Source organism: Panulirus ornatus, chromosome 20 (genome assembly GCF_036320965.1).
Source record: "Panulirus ornatus isolate Po-2019 chromosome 20, ASM3632096v1, whole genome shotgun sequence".
In the NCBI taxonomy this organism is placed as follows: domain Eukaryota; kingdom Metazoa; phylum Arthropoda; class Malacostraca; order Decapoda; family Palinuridae; genus Panulirus; species Panulirus ornatus.
In genome coordinates, this window is record NC_092243.1 from 39,951,215 (window position 1) to 39,967,941 (window position 16,727).

The following is a 16,727-nucleotide window of genomic DNA, read 5'->3' on the forward strand; positions in this document are numbered from 1 at the left end:
CGGATGCAAGATCAAGAGTTTTTCTGGAATACTGTATTGATCGACTTGTTATGGCTACTTGGTTATTGTTAAGTGGGCAGCATAAACACCGATCATCCATCAGAGGCACCTACCTTCTAGCAGACCCATGAGGAATATGAGAGATTATATTACAGACGCCATTACCAATATAAGTATACTAACCCACCAGATCCTGACCACCAAGACCAATACAAGTGTACCAACCCCACCAGATCCTGACCACCCTGACCAATACAAGTATACCAACCCCACCAGACCAATATAAGTATACCAACCCCACTACATCCTGACCACCAAGATCAAAATAACTATACCATCCCCAGCAGATCCTGACCACCAGGATCAATATAAGTATACCATCCCTACCAGATCCTGACCACCAGGACCAATGGAAGTATACCAACCCCACCAGATCCTGACAACCAGGACCAATATATCAACCCCACCAGATGCAGACCACCAGGACCAATATAAGTATACCAACTCGACTACACCCTGACCACCTGGACCAATACAAGTATACCATCCCAAACAGATCCTGACCACCAGCACCAATATAAGTATACAACATCACCAGATCCTAACCACCAGAACCAAGGGAAGTATACCCACCCCACAAGATCCTGACCACCCAGACCAATATAAGTATACCAACCCCACTAGATCCTGACTACGCAGACCATTGAAGTATCCCAACCCTACAGGTCCTGACCACCCAGACCAGTGTAAGTAAACCAACCCAACCAGAACCAGATCCTGACCAGAGAGACCAGTGTAAGTATAACCCCCACTAGATCCTGACCATCCAGACCAATATAAGTATACCCATCCCACTAAATCCTGAACAAAGACCAATTTGAGTATACCAACCCCATCGCATCCTGACCACCAGAACCAATATAAGTATACAAATCCCCACTAGATCCTGACCATCCAAACCAGTCTAAGCATACCCAACCCATCAGATCCTGACCACCAGGACCAATATAGGTATATCAACCCCACTAAATCCTGACCATCAGGACCAATATATGTATACCAACCTCACCGGATCCTGACCACCCAGACCAGTGTAAGTTTACCTAACCCATCAGATCCTGACCACCTGGACCAATATCAGTATACTAACTCCATCAGATCCTGACCACCAGGACCAACATATGAATAACAACCCCACCAGATACTGACCACCCAGACCAGTGTAAGTATACCCAACCCACCAGATCCTGACCAAACCCCAGAACAGCGACCAAGCGTGAGAGGCGGAAGGGAGTATCTTACCACGGCTGTGTTGTCTGCACACCACCCACTCCTGTACACACACAAGCACTTGGCAGCGGAGGGCGGCAAGCGAGACTGGCGGGTGGGTGTGTGTGTGAGAGTGGCGGAGGTTGTGGCGGGTGTGACGCGCCTCGTGCACCAACAGATACATATTAGTGATGACTGTAGCTGCTGCTGCTGCTGCTGCTCGCGTGAAGCCAGTCACGTCCACACCGTGCAGTGCAGGGACTGAGGCTTGCATGTATGGCCAACCAATCTCTATATCTCTCAAAAACTCGCACACAAACACTCGTGAACCTTATCTAACAGTTCAGGATGTGGCTACAACTCACTCCGCCACCATCACCTCCTAATCAACAGAGAACCTTCGTCCTCAGGATGCAGTTCGGCACCACCACAGCAGAGACCATCCTAGCTCGTACAGACCATCATCAAAGCAGAGACCATCCTAGCTCGTACAGACCATCATCAAAGCAGAGACCATCCTATCTCGTACAGACCATCATCAAAGCATAGACCAACCTGGCTCGTAAAGACCATCACCAAAGCAGAGACCATCCTAGCTCGTACAGACTATCACCAAAGCAAAGATCACCCAAGTTCGTACAGACCATCACCAAAGCAGAGACCATCCAAGCTCGTACAGACCATCATCAGAGCAGCTATATGCTAACTATGGTCACCACAATCGTCGAACTATTTTGCTCGGAATTCAAGACAGTTTGTATTGGTGTCCCGCTTAACGACTACCCAGCCTAAGCTAATCCAGCGCCTCCAACACTATCTACTATCGCCTCCAACATTATCTACTAGCGCCTCCAACATTATCTACTAGCGCCTCCAACACTATCTACTAGCGCCTCCAACACTATCTACTAGCGCCTCCAACACTATCTACTAGCGCCTCCAACACTATCTACTAGCGCCTCCAACACTATCTACTAACGCCTCCAACATTATCTACTAGCACCTCCAACACTATCTACTAGTGCCTCCAACACTATCTACTAGCGCCTCCAACATTATCTACTAGCGCCTCCAACACTAAGAGAGCCTCCAACACTATCTACGAGAGCCTCCAACACTATCTATTCGCACATCCAACACTATCTACTAGCGCTTCCAAACTATCTACTAGAGCCTCCAACACCATCTATTCGGACATCCAACACTATCTACTAGCGCTTCCAAACTATCTACTAGAGCCTCCAACACTATCTACTAGCGCTTCCAAACTATCTACTAGAGCCTCCAACACTATCTACTAGCGCTTCCAAACTCTATCTACTAGCGACTCAAACACTATCTACTCGCGCCTCCAACACTACTAGCACTTCCAAATACTATCTACTAGCGCCTCCAACACTAACTACTAGCGCCTCCAACACTATCTACTAGCGCTTCCAAACACTACTAGCGCTTCTTAACAATATCTACTAGCGCCTCCAACACTATCTACTAGAGCTTCCAACACTACTAGCGCTTCTAAACAATATCTACTAGCGCCTCCAACACTATCTACTAGAGCTTCCAACACTACTAGCACTTCTAAACAATATCTACTAGCGCCTCCAACACTATCTACTCGCGCCTCCAACACTACTAGCACTTCCAAATACTATCTACTAGCGCCTCCAACACTAACTACTAGCGCCTCCAACACTATCTACTAGAGCTTCCAACACTACTAGCGCTTCTAAACAATATCTACAAGCGCCTCCAACACTATCTACTAGAGCTTCCAACACTACTAGCGCTTCTAAACAATATCTACTAGCGCCTCCAACACTATCTACTCGCGCCTCCAACACTACTAGCACTTCCAAATACTATCTACTAGCGCCTCCAACACTAACTACTAGCGCCTCCAACACTATCTACTAGCGCTTCCAAACACTACTAGCGCTTCTAAACAATATCTACTAGCGCCTCCAACACTATCTACTAGAGCTTCCAACACTACTAGCGCTTCTAAACAATATCTACTAGCGCCTCCAACACTATCTACTAGAGCTTCCAACACTACTTGCACTTCTAAACAATATCTACTAGCGCCTCCAACACTATCTACTCGCGCCTCCAACACTACTAGCACTTCCAAATACTATCTACTAGCGCCTCCAACACTAACTACTAGCGCCTCCAACACTATCTACTAGCGCTTCCAAACACTACTAGCGCTTCTTAACAATATCTACTAGCGCCTCCAACACTATCTACTAGAGCTTCCAACACTACTAGCGCTTCTAAACAATATCTACTAGCGCCTCCAACACTATCTACTAGAGCTTCCAACACTACTAGCGCTTCTAAACAATATCTACTAGCGCCTCCAACACTATCTACTAGAGCTTCCAACACTACTAGCGCTTCTAAACAATATCTACTAGCGCCTCCAACACTATCTACTAGCGCCTCCAAACACTATCTACTCGCGCCTGTAAAAACTATCTACTAGTGCGTCCAACACTATCTACTCGCACTACAAGAGTGCCCTCCAGGTTCTGACGTGTTCGCACCACACATTTACTACTACAGTGAGGCAACGACCGGCGGAGCTATGAGGCACACAAACCACGTTCACAACTGCGTCAATATCAACTCTATCGCCTGCTCCAGAGAGGCGACCTCTACATGAGGATGCACGAGAGTGCACTGGTTCCTGAAGAGATTTCGGGCATCGGGCCTGGCGGAGGAGGCGGACCATGAGGAGAAGCGAGGCTGCTGGCATACGGGAGTTGGGTGGTGTGGGTGGTCAGGTCACCTGGGTCACTGACCTCACCCGCTGTGAGGCTGCTACACCTGTGCTTCCCACGTCAGGTAAACACTTCCACCTAAGGTTCACTGCACCTGCCACACCTGTGCAGTGCTCAAGCAGATGTACAGCAGACACAATGTTCTCTCATTTGTACGATCTGCTACACCTGTACTCTGCTGAGGTGAGTGTACTGCACCATTACCAGGGATGCTACATAATGACACCCCCACACACCTGGCTCCCCGATACCCATCCCCCACCACAACACATCACCAGGAGCATCGTCCTACCTGCAGGTTCATCACCAGGTCTTCCCCTACAGCACACCACATCACCAGGACCATCGTCCTACCTGCGGGTTCATCACCAGGTCTTCCCCTACAGCACACCACATCACCAGGACCATCGTCCTACCTGCGGGTTCATCACCAGGTCTTCCCCTACAGCACACCACATCACCAGGACCATCGTCCTACCTGCAGGTTCATCACCAGGTCTTCCCCTACAGCATACCACATCACCAGGACCACCGTCCTACCTGCAGGTTCATCACCAGGTCTTCCCCCAGCATACCACATCACCAGGCCCATCGTCCTACCAGCAGGTTCATCACCAGGTCTTCCCCCAGCACACCACATCACATCACCAGGAGCATCGTCCTACCTGCAGGTTCATCACCAGGTCTTCCCCTACAGCACACCACATCACCAGGACCATCGTCCTACCTGCAGGTTCATCATCAGGTCTTCCCTCACCACAACACATCACCAGGACCATCGTCCTACCTGCAGGTTCACCAGGTCTTCCCCTACCACAACACATCACCAAGACCATCGTCATACCTGCAGGTTCATCACCAGGTCTTCCCACAGCACACCACATCATCAGGAGCATAGTCCTACCTGCAGGTTCATCACCAGGTCTTCCTCCACCACAACACATCACCAGGACCATCGTCCTACCTGCAGGTTCACCAGGTCTTCCCCCACCACAACACATCACCAAGACCATCGTCATACCTGCAGGTTCATCACCAGGTCTTCCCACAGCACACCACATCATCAGGAGCATAGTCCTACCTGCAGGTTCATCATCAGGTCTTCCCCCACCACAACACATCACCAGGACCATCGTCCTACCTGCAGGTTCACCAGGTCTTCCCCCACCACAACACATCACCATGAGCACCGTCTCACCACAGGGTCAGTACTGGACTTTCCTCTGGTCTCATCTTCAGCACGACTGGGTCAAGATAAAGTTCTCGTGGTGTACCTACGTCTGCCCGGACACTAGATTTACTTGTAAAGTAAAAGAAAGTTTCTCAAAATAATCCACTATAAAAAGTTGGACTTTATTATAAATCTAAGTGGTTGGGAAGGCTAAAACTCGTTGAATACGACCTACCAATCTTCAGCCATGTGAGAACAGTGAGGTGTATAAGAAGGACTTGTTCATGGTGAAGCAAGTGTCGTGAATGTGTACACAATACTTAATGACGTACATACCTAGCTCAAGGTTACCGCCCTTTCTTACTCCAAACACCAGTAAAACAAACGTTTGGCAACAACGCGCTCTCTGTATAACGTCAATGAACATTTCTCGACAGAGTAATGACAAAAACTGCAGCCAAGAAGATTCCCGTATCATTCAACATTTCTTACAGCGTCAGCAACAAAAAGTACAACAATGTGAAGAAGATTCGTGAGGGTGGCGGCCAGCGTAGCAGTGTTGCCATCAAGCACGACATCCCAGGCAAGCGGCTCCTCCCGCTCCCCAGCAGTCAGTCAGTCAGTCATTCCTGCATGTTGAAGGGCCCAGCAGCATCACACATTAAGTTCTTAATATACAGCCCTTACTTCTCTATACTCTGTACAGTCCCTCAGTTCCCTGAATCATCTTCGTCCCTTGTATCTACACACTTCATATTATTCCCATTTTAACTGTCGGTTGCCATTCATTCTGCCAGATACCCACGACAGTTATCAAGGCCTCGCGGCACGCCACCTGCCCCGCCCGCCACATCAACGCCTCACACACCATACCGTACGGCTGCCATAATCCAAAACTGTAAAAACTTTCCACCTTCAGGGGACCACTGGCGCCACCAGCTGTGTGACGGACGTGGCCTGGGTCTGGCCGCCAGCCCGGCCTCCATCATCATTGGTAACTGTGCAATTTACTCCATTAAAGACGCGTTATTCCCCTCCTACCGTCTCTTACGTACAACATACGGCTTATAACAAAAACCATAACACCTGACAGTTTGTACCAACATCCATATTGTAGTACAGTCACGAGATACTTAGTGTCATGCCTCAACTAACCACATCATTGTTTCATCTTGTTATACGCGTGTCGTCCGTCCTACATACAGTATGTGTGTCGTGTGTGTCTGTGTAATTACCTGTTACGGGGAGAGAGTTGTAAACCCGCCACGTACCGTCTCTTGTACATTCTATAAGAACACCAGCTAGACTAATAAACTTTATTCTGCTGCCATTCAGACCAGCTTGTTTTATCCGTGCAGTCAATGTCTGGACTGAACCAGGGCGTGAAACGTCTGGGGTAAAACATGGAAAGGTGTGAGGCCTAGATGTGGATGGGGAGGTGAGGTTTCCATGCATCACACATGACAGATAGAGACTTGAGTGTGAACGAATGTGGCCTTTTTTGGTCTGTTTTTCTAGCGCTACCTCGCTGAAGGAGAGGGTAGCGATGCTGTTTCCTGTGGGGCGGGGTAGCGACAGCAATGAAGGTTATATATATATATATATATATATATATATATATATATATATATATATATATATATAAGCAAGCATTCTGAGGGAACACACTGCTCTCCGACAGCAAGATTCCGTCCGTAATCATGGTATGGAAGCCTATCGCCTTGTACCCAACTCCAACACAAGTGTTGGAGGTTCGAATCCTGCTGTCGTTGGGCATATATATATATATATATATATATATATATATATATATATATATATATATATATATATATATATATATATATTTCTTATTTCAAGGTGATAAAGTATTGCAAGGCCTAGTGTATGGTACACAGGTGTATAATAACGGTAAGCACCAGCACTACTCCCTCCATACCGGTTATCACTTACCGATTTTCTGCAACCTTGGCAACCAGAAGACCAGAGTTGATAAGATATCTGGCCACGCGCGTTTAGGTCAGGTTTAGGTCAGGTTTTGGTTTTAAATCAGATTTTATGTAAGGTCAGGTCAGGTGTTGAGATAGAGAATAACACAGCAACGAGCCCCACCCGGTAGAACGACTGAATACAATACCGCACGAAATCCCGAGAACTTACCTCTCCTGGTTCCTGAGCGAAGATGAAACTGGACCGGATACCTACCACTTCCGGAGAAGTTCCCTCATCAAAATGACGCCATCTGGCTGTGTTCAATCTCAGTACAACAGGGATATCACTCACGAGAGCTCCTCCTAGCTTTTATTTACCAGCATTCGCAGTTTTCTGAACCGGCGACTCACCAGCTACGATATTATCTGTGTTGGTTAGTAATACTCACACACGCACGTACAGAGGCTATCCTGAGGCAAGACTGACTACTGTTCTCTACACCAAGCTTTCTATGTCCACAGACAGCTTTCTATGTCCCGCCCACTAGAAAGATCCAGAAGGATCTGATGACGATGCCCCGCCGCCCACCCTGCCTCCCTCACGGGCCAGCCACGCCAAGCAAGATGCCAGGAATCGCCATTCTCTGCTCTACCCTCGAGCAGGACGCCAGGCCCAGCACGGGAGGAACCATGGACGCAGGGGGAGGGTGTCTGGTGTCAGCATCATCGTGAACACCTGAGGATCAGTCGTGTTCATGACCCTAGCTATCAAGAAGCCAAAGAGTTGAAATAATCAGCCAACGGTGTAGGTAATTTGCTCTCTCTCTCTCTCTCTCTCTCTCTCTCTCTCTCTCTCTCTCTCTCTCTCTCTCTCTCTCTCTCTCTCTATCTATCTATCTATCTATATATATACATATATATATATATATATATATATATATATATATATATATATATATATATATATATATATATATTGGAAAGAATCACAACAGAGCGAGTGCTCAAGTATATCCCTAAGAGTCCACGGGGAAATGAAACACGATAGAAACCCAAGAGAACCTGGGAGAAACTTCAGAAATCTGTCTGTGAACTTGGAAGAAGCTCAAGAATTCAAGTGTGTGAACCTGGGAGAAACTTCAGAAATCATGTCGGTGAACCTGGGAAAAACTTCAGATATCATGTCTGTGGACCTGGGAGAAGCTTCAGATACGTCTGAGAACCTGGGAAAAGTTTCAGATGTCTGTGAACCTGGGAAAGCTTCAGATATCATGTCTGTGAACCTGGGAAAAGCTTCAGATATCATGTCTGTGAACCTGGGAAAAGCTTCAGATATCATGTTTGTGAACCTGGGAAAAGCTTCAGATATCATGTCTGTGAACCTGGGAAAAGCTTCAGATATGTCTGTGAACCTGAAAAAGCTTCAGATATGTGTGAACCTGGGAAAAGCTTCAGATATGTTTGTGAACCTGGGAATAGCTTCAGATATTGTCTGTGAACCTGGGAGAAGCTTGAGATATCATGTCTGTTAACCTGGAAAAAGCTTCAGATATCATGTCTGAACCTGGGAGAAGCTTCAGATATGTCTGTGAACCTGGGAGAAGCTTCAGATGTCTGTGAACCTAGGAGAAGTTTCAGATATCATGTCTGTGAACCTGGGAGAAGCTTCAGGTATCATGTCTGTGAACCTGAAAGAAGCATCGGATATCATGTCTGTGATCCTGGGAGAAGCTTAAGATATGTCTGTGAACCTGGGAGAAGCTTCAGAAATCATGTCTGTGAACCTGGGAGAAGCTTCAGATATCAAGTCTGTGAACCTGGAAGAAGCTTCAGATATCATGTCTTTGAACTTGGGAGAAGCTTCAGAAATCATGTCTGTGAACCTGGGGAAGCTTCAAAAATCATGTCTATGAACCTGGGAGAAGCTTCAGATATGTCTGTGAACCTGGGAGAAGCTTCAGATGTCTGTGAACCTAGGAGAAGCTTCAGAAATCATGTCTGTGAACCTGGGAGAAGCTTCAGATATCATGTCTGTGAACCTGTGAGAAGCTTCAGATATCATGTCTGTGAACCTGGGGAAGCTTCAAAAATCATGTCTATGAACCTGGGAGAAGCTTCAAATATGTCTGTGAACCTGGGAGAAGCTTCAGATGTCTGTGAACCTAGGAGAAGCTTCAGAAATCATGTCTGTGAACCTGGGAGAAGCTTCAGATATCATGTCTGTGAAGCTGGGAGAAGCTTGATATCATAACTGTGAAGCTGGGAGAAGCTTCAGATATGTCTGTGAACCTGAGAAAAGTTTCAGGTATTCTGTGAAGCTGGAAAAGCTTCAGATATAATTGTGAAGCTGGGAGAAGCTTCAGATATCATGTCTGTGAACCTGGGAGAAGCTTCAGAAGTCATGTCTGCGAACCTGGGAGAAGCTTCAGATATCATGTCTGTGAAGCTGGGAGAAGCTTCAGAAGTCATGTCTGCGAACCTGGGAGAAGCTTCAGATATCATGTCTGTGAAGCTGGGAGAAGCTTGATATCATAACTGTGAAGCTGGGAGAAGCTTCAGATATGTCTGTGAACCTGAGAAAAGTTTCAGGTATTCTGTGAAGCTGGAAAAGCTTCAGATATAATTGTGAAGCTGGGAGAAGCTTCAGGTATCATAACTGTGAACCTGGGAGAAGCTTCAGGTATCATAACTGTGAACCTGGGAGAAGCTTCAGATGTCTGTGAAGCTGGGAAAGCTTCAGATATCATAATTGTGAAGCTGGCAGAAGCTTCAGGTATCATAACTGTGAACCTGGGAGAAGCTTCAGATATCATTACTGTGGACCTGGGAGAAGCTTCAGATATTACTGTGAACCTGGGAGAAGCTTCAGATATGTCTGCGAACCTGGAAAAAGCTTCAGGTATCATGTCTGTAAACCTGGGAGAAGCTCGGGAAATGCTTCACCACTATCAGGGTAAGAGAGGCGTAAGTGCTTTCTGGCAAGATGGCATTTCCGGCCTAGGGTAGGGAGTTGCAGTGGTCCATGATTTGGTGAGGACGAGTCTCACAGCGGCTCTGGCTCTGTGGCTGGCAGTAACAGACACCTAGAGTGTAGGGTCAGATCAGCTCTACATGGAACCAAATTACTGGGCCAAGTTTCACCAGCTCCCTCGCTACACTATCACGTGACACATCTAGAGCACATCCACTGTGGAAAGTTAATACCACGTGCCACACTTAACACTACCTGCCCATCCCCACCACAAGGCCTGTATCATGTGCAACCAGCCATAACAACAGTAATGTAATAGAAATTATAATATATATATATATATATATATATATATATATATATATATATATATATATATATATATATTTTTTTTTTTTTTTTTTTCATACTATTCGCCATTTCCCACGTTAGCGAGGTAGCGTTAAGAACAGAGGACTGGGCCTTTGAGGGAATATCCTCACCTGGCCCCCTTCTCTATTCCTTCTTTCGGGGAAAAAAAAAAAAAGGGAGGGGAGGATTTCCAGCCCCCCGCTCCCAACCCTTTTAGTCGCCTTCTACGACACGCAGGGAATACGTGGGAAGTATTCTTTCCTCTCCTATCCCCAGGGATATATATATATATATATATATATATATATATATATATATATATATATATATATATATATATATATATATATACTAATGTGCAATAATAATGAACACTACGATTTATAACATCAAGTGCAGCAAAGATTGAAACAGCAGACAATACACAAGAGCGGGTCTGGCTATTAGTGGAGGTGAAGACTGTAAACACAAAGTCTCCTCATAAACACTGGAGTGTGGCAGGACTGCTGCTCCTGCTGGTGGTGAAGCTGGTCCTCTAGCCGTCCTGTAACAGCTCTGGCTGGCTCCCTATGGTCGTGGTGCCGAACTGCGACACGGGGACGAGGGATCTCTGGCAGGAGGAGGTAACAGTTCCACGCGATGGTTGCAGGGAGGTGGGAGGACCAGCATTTAGCCGCTCGTAACAGATGGTGTCTAGCGCCACCGAGGATGATATGGCAACATCTTTCCTGTACTTATTTACAACAGTTTACGTTCAGTGGTGTGGGTGATGGACCCGTGTCCACGGATCGAACCAACAACCTTAGGTCCTGGGGACAAGCGCCACGCACACTGGCCTGCCACACGAACATTTCATAAATGATTTAATGAATAATGAATTATTTATCAGTTATAATTACTGCACATAAATATATAATGTATGTACCAATAACTGAGGCAATGTTGGCTATTGATAATGACGCTTGTAAAAAGCGTCTCCAGACTCTCCAACACCAGGGCCTGACTCTCCACCACCAGGGCCAGACTCTCCAACACCAGGGCCAGACTCTCCACCACCAGGGCCAGACTCCCCACCACCAGGGCCACACTCTCCCTCAGGAACATCATCAATATTCTGTTCCCTCCAGAGAACCCCAATCTCTCCCCTCATCCCTCTGCCAGCCACCACCACTCTCACTCCCTGGTCTTATCATCCAGCCACTCTCACTCCCCTGGTCTTATCATCCAGCCACTCTCACTCCCCTGGTCTTATCATCCAGCCACTCTCACTCCCCTGGTCTTATCATCCAGCCACTCTCACTCCCCTGGTCTTATCATCCAGCCACTCTCACTCCCCTGGTCTTATCATCCAGCCACTCTCACTCCCCTGGTCTTATCATCCAGCCACTCTCACTCCCTGGTCTTATCATCCAGCCACTCTCACTCCCCTGGTCTTATCATCCAGCCACTCTCACTCCCTGGTCTTATCATCCAGCCACTCTCACTCCCCTGGTCTAATCATCCAGCCACTCTCACTCCCTGGTCTTATCATCCAGCCACTCTCACTCCCCTGGTCTAATCATCCAGCCAGTCTCACTCCCTGGTCTTATCATCCAGTCACTCTCACTCCCTGGTCTAATCATCCAGCCACTCTCACTCCCCTGGTCTTATCATCCAGCCACTCTCACTCCCCTGGTCTAATCATCCAGCCACTCTCACTCCCTGGTCTAATCATCCAGCCACTCTCACTCCCCTGGTCTAATCATCCAGCCACTCTCACTCCCTGGTCTTATCATCCAGCCACTCTCACTCCCCTGGTCTAATCATCCAGTCACTCTCACTCCCCTGGTCTAATCATCCAGCCACTCTCACTCCCTGGTCTTATCATCCAGCCACTCTCACTCCCCTGGTCTAATCATCCAGTCACTCTCACTCCCCTGGTCTAATCATCCAGCCACTCTCACTCCCCCTGGTCTAATCATCCAGCCACTCTCACTCCCTGGTCTAATCATCCAGCCACTCTCACTCCCCTGGTCTTATCATCCAGCCACTCTCACTCCCTGGTCTTATCATCCAGCCACTCTCACTCCCCTGGTCTAATCATCCAGCCACTCTCACTCCCTGGTCTAATCATCCAGCCACTCTCACTCCCCTGGTCTAATCATCCAGCCACTCTCACTCCCTGGTCTTATCATCCAGCCACTCTCACTCCCCTGGTCTAATCATCCAGCCACTCTCACTCCCCTGGTCTAATCATCCAGCCACTCTCACTCCCCTGGTCTAATCATCCAGCCACTCTCACCAGCAGGTGCACTCCCTCTCTCTCTCTCTCTCTCTCTCTCTCTCTCTCTCTCTCTCTCTCTCTCTCTCTCTCTCTCTCTCTCTCTCTCTCCGCCGTATTAGAACACCCAACATTTGTCATGAACACTTGTGTGGTGTGTGTGTGTGTGTGTGTGTGTGTGTGTGTGTGTGTGTGTGTGTGCGTGCGTGCGTGATTACCTGGGAACCCTCCATCACCCTGAGCGCTCACATATATATATATATATATATATATATATATATATATATATATATATATATATATATATATATATATATATATTATATATATATATTATATATACACATATATAAAGAGAGAGAGAGAGAGAGAGAGAGAGAGAGAGAGCCAGCCTACCCTTGGGTACATATAACTAGTATTCCGGCAATATAGCAGTGCAGGGGTAGCGCGTACGGCTCACCGCACGTCTGGCACCCGCCACGTGTTACAATGGGTCGGCAGCGCCGCCACACACACACACTGTGGTCAGCATCATGTATTGACTCAACCCGTCAGTCTTGCCCTTCACTTGTTCCTTCTTTCCCTGGTTATGTAGCCGTTCCTTGTTCCTTACTTCCCCAGGTATGTAGCCGTTCCTTGTTCCTTCCTTCCCCGGGTATGTTCCTGTAGCCGTTCCTTGTTCCTTACTTCCCCGGACATTACAGACGTTCCTACGTTCCCGTCATGTATGTGTTCCGTCTGTTCTCAGGAAACATTACAGACCTGGTCATTACCAGATGATCTGAGACGCTCGAGTTGAAAATATTCTTGTCTGTGCCTTGTACATCCCTCCACACACACAGACACACACACACACACACACACACACTCACACACACCACACACACACAGACACACACACACACACACACACACCACACCACACACACCACACACCACACCACACACACCACACACACACACACGCACCACACACCACACACACCACACCACACACACCACACACACGCACCACACACGCACACACACCACACACGCACACACACCACACACACACCACACACGCACACACCACACACACCACACACACACACACACACACACACACACACACACACACACACCACACACACACACACGCACCACACACGCACACACACCACACACACACACACACACCACACCACACACACCACACACACGCACCACACACGCACACACACCACACACGCACACACACCACACACACACCACACACGCACACACCACACACACCACACACACACACACACACACACACACACACACACACACCACACACACACACACACACACGTGTTCCTGTATTCTTGACCAGATATCTACTCCCGCCTGCTTGACGCAAGGCAACAGTGTTCCATGTTCCTCATCAATATAGTCAATATCTTCACGGTCAGTATTGTGTGTTGTGTTGATGGTCAGTATTGTGTTGATGGTCAGTATTGTGTGTTGTGTTGATGGTCAGTATTGTGTGTTGTGTTGATGGTCAGTATTGTGTGTTGTGTTGATGGTCAGTATTGTGTGTTGTGTTGATGGTCAGTATTGTGTGTTGTGTTGATGGTCAGTATTGTGTTGATGGTCAGTATTGTGTGTTGTGTTGATGGTCAGTATTGTGTGTTGTGTTGATGGTCAGTATTGTGTTGATGGTCAGTATTGTGTTGATGGTCAGTATTGTGTGTTGTGTTGATGGTCAGTATTGTGTTGATGGTCACTACTGTTGTGTTGTTGTCCACGTTTTCATCATCACACCTGGCATTATACACCATCAACCACAGAGTCTTGCACATGTTCTTGCCTCCATGTGTTCCCGTGTTGGGCCCCTGCAGGACGCTGCTCTGCGAATCCTTCCATAACATTTTCTGCTCAAGTTTCTCCTCATTAAATGTCGTGACATTCTCCTCCGCCTATCTGCATATAATAACCAGGTTGTACATGTCATCATTTTTTTATGGTGCTCATCATTTCGCCACCGTGGTACTTGCCACTCTACTCTCTCTTCCACGAGAGAGAGAGAGAGAGAGAGAGAGAGAGAGAGAGAGAGAGAGAGAGAGAGAGAGCAACAAGCGTGACAGAACTTGGCTATTATGATACCTTGGCCTACGACCTCACCCTTTAAAGGGTCAGCTCAGAGGCCAAGCTATTGTACCCCTGGGTCGTGCTCGTGGGTCGTCCCGACCAGATGAAGGTCGTGCTTGTGGGTCGTCCCGACCAGATGAAGGTCGTGCTCGTGGGTCGTCCCGACCAGATGAAGGTCGTGCTCGTGGGTCGTCCCGACCAGATGAAGGTCGTGTTCGTGGGTCGTCCCGACCAGATGAAGGTCGTGCTCGTGGGTCGTCCCGACCAGATGAAGGTCGTGCTCGTGGGTCGTCCCGACCAGATGAAGGTCGTGCTCGTGGGTCGTCCCGACCAGATGAAGGTCGTGCTCGTGGGTCGTCCCGACCAGATGAAGGTCGTGCTCGTGGGTCGTCCCGACCAGATGAAGGTCGTGCTCTTGGGTCGTCCCAACCAGATGGAGTGTGACCAGCCACGCATCAAGGGCGACCCAGTCAGCCTTAAGTCTTATGATAAAGATATCTTATCAACCATGTGATAACGTGTCACGTGAGGTCGTGCTCGGTCATCAGACGTGGGATATACACTTGACAGCCGCAACCCTTCACCTTAAGCTGGGCATCGTGCCCATTCTAAGACTGACACAGTCCCGGTCCAGATGCCGGGACTGAGCCGGAGCCGAGCACTGGGGACGGTCTGAGGCCACCACCACGGTCGATACCCGAGCCGTCTTGCTGGAGTCTTGTGGTCATTGTGTGGCACCCGGGGCCTCTCCTCCAGGCACTGGTGGGGTCTTGTGGTCATTGTGTGGCACCCGGGGCCTCCTCCAGGCACTGGTGGGGTCTTGTGGTCATTGTGTGGCACCCGGGGCCTCCTCCAGGCACTGGTGGGGTCTTGTGGTCATTGTGTTACAGACGGAGTTTATTAACTGACCAAAGCGTTTGTGTGTCCCAAATGAGCGGCTGATTATGACATATTACCAAACAAGAACAAGAGCGAGACTCTGCTGGAGAAGATTATCTCGGGGAAAGGGAACAAATGACACACGTCGCAAGGACCTTCTCCTATTGGACTGAGGTGACCAGCGGCGTGCAGCCGATTTCTGCTCGAAGACCATTGCAATTTTCATCTATATGAATAAACTGCCATAAGGTATGGACTCGTGGACTAGTCTATACATGGACAATCCTAGAAGGTTTGGTTACCAGTTTACATTGGTAAATAACATGCTACTGGCAGGACAGGCATGGAAGACTTTGTATAATACTACCTCTGAAATCCCAAGGTGCCATATGTACAAAAAGAGAGAACACCTTAAACCTGCGGGGCCCAAGACTCTTCAACACCTTGCCATGTACCATCATCAGAAACAGCCTGGGATGCTGCACGGTAGACAAGTTCACTGGACAAGTACCTACAAAGTGTACCACACCAGCCAGGCTGTGGGGGCCTGAGGGCTGCGGCTTCCAACACCACCTTCCTCCACCAACCACCCAACCTGGGACCAACCTGGGCTGGCAGGGGTAGAAGATCCCCGAAGACTTCACCAGGTGTACCTGAATGAACTTACATATGACCCAAAGGTCACGAGGGCAGTATTAAGGGTGGAAGACTGCATCATCGCATCAGCGGAACTACACAGACTCCAACGTTGGTCTGATACATGACTGATGAAGGTTAAAAAAAGTTAATGTCAATTACTGAGGATGGGTTAAAGCGGATGGCCTCCATATGACTTATCATCTGACAACGGACAGGAATCAGCGAGCCAGACTTGGCAGACAAAGTCTCACATGAGGACAGTAGTTGAGGAGACCAAGTGTCGGCTGGTGTACAGCAGAGATGCCAACACTAGAATGTGCTTCTTAAGTTTGGCGACCACACCTACAAAAGC

At 48.0% G+C, this 16,727-nt stretch overlaps 2 protein-coding genes across 7 annotated transcripts in view; one reads left to right on the forward strand and one right to left on the reverse strand.

Annotated features, from left to right (window-relative positions):
• PH4alphaEFB (prolyl 4-hydroxylase subunit alpha-1) overlaps positions 1 to 16,727 on the reverse strand; it is a 208,980-nt gene that overhangs the window by 139,681 nt on the left and 52,572 nt on the right. The window contains exon 1 of one of the 5 annotated variants that reach the window (XM_071674784.1): positions 7,610 to 7,721. The exons of 2 other annotated variants lie outside the window; for them this stretch is intronic. The gene's annotated coding sequence lies outside the window, so the exon portion shown is untranslated. Of the gene's footprint in view, positions 1 to 1,302; positions 1,375 to 7,389; positions 7,722 to 16,727 lie in introns of those variants that run through there. 2 more of the 5 variants (XM_071674783.1, XM_071674785.1) reach the window with 2 other exon arrangements.
• The window catches only part of CDase (neutral ceramidase), a 223,570-nt gene that overhangs the window by 40,265 nt on the left and 166,578 nt on the right, over positions 1 to 16,727 (forward strand). The window lies entirely within an intron of this gene.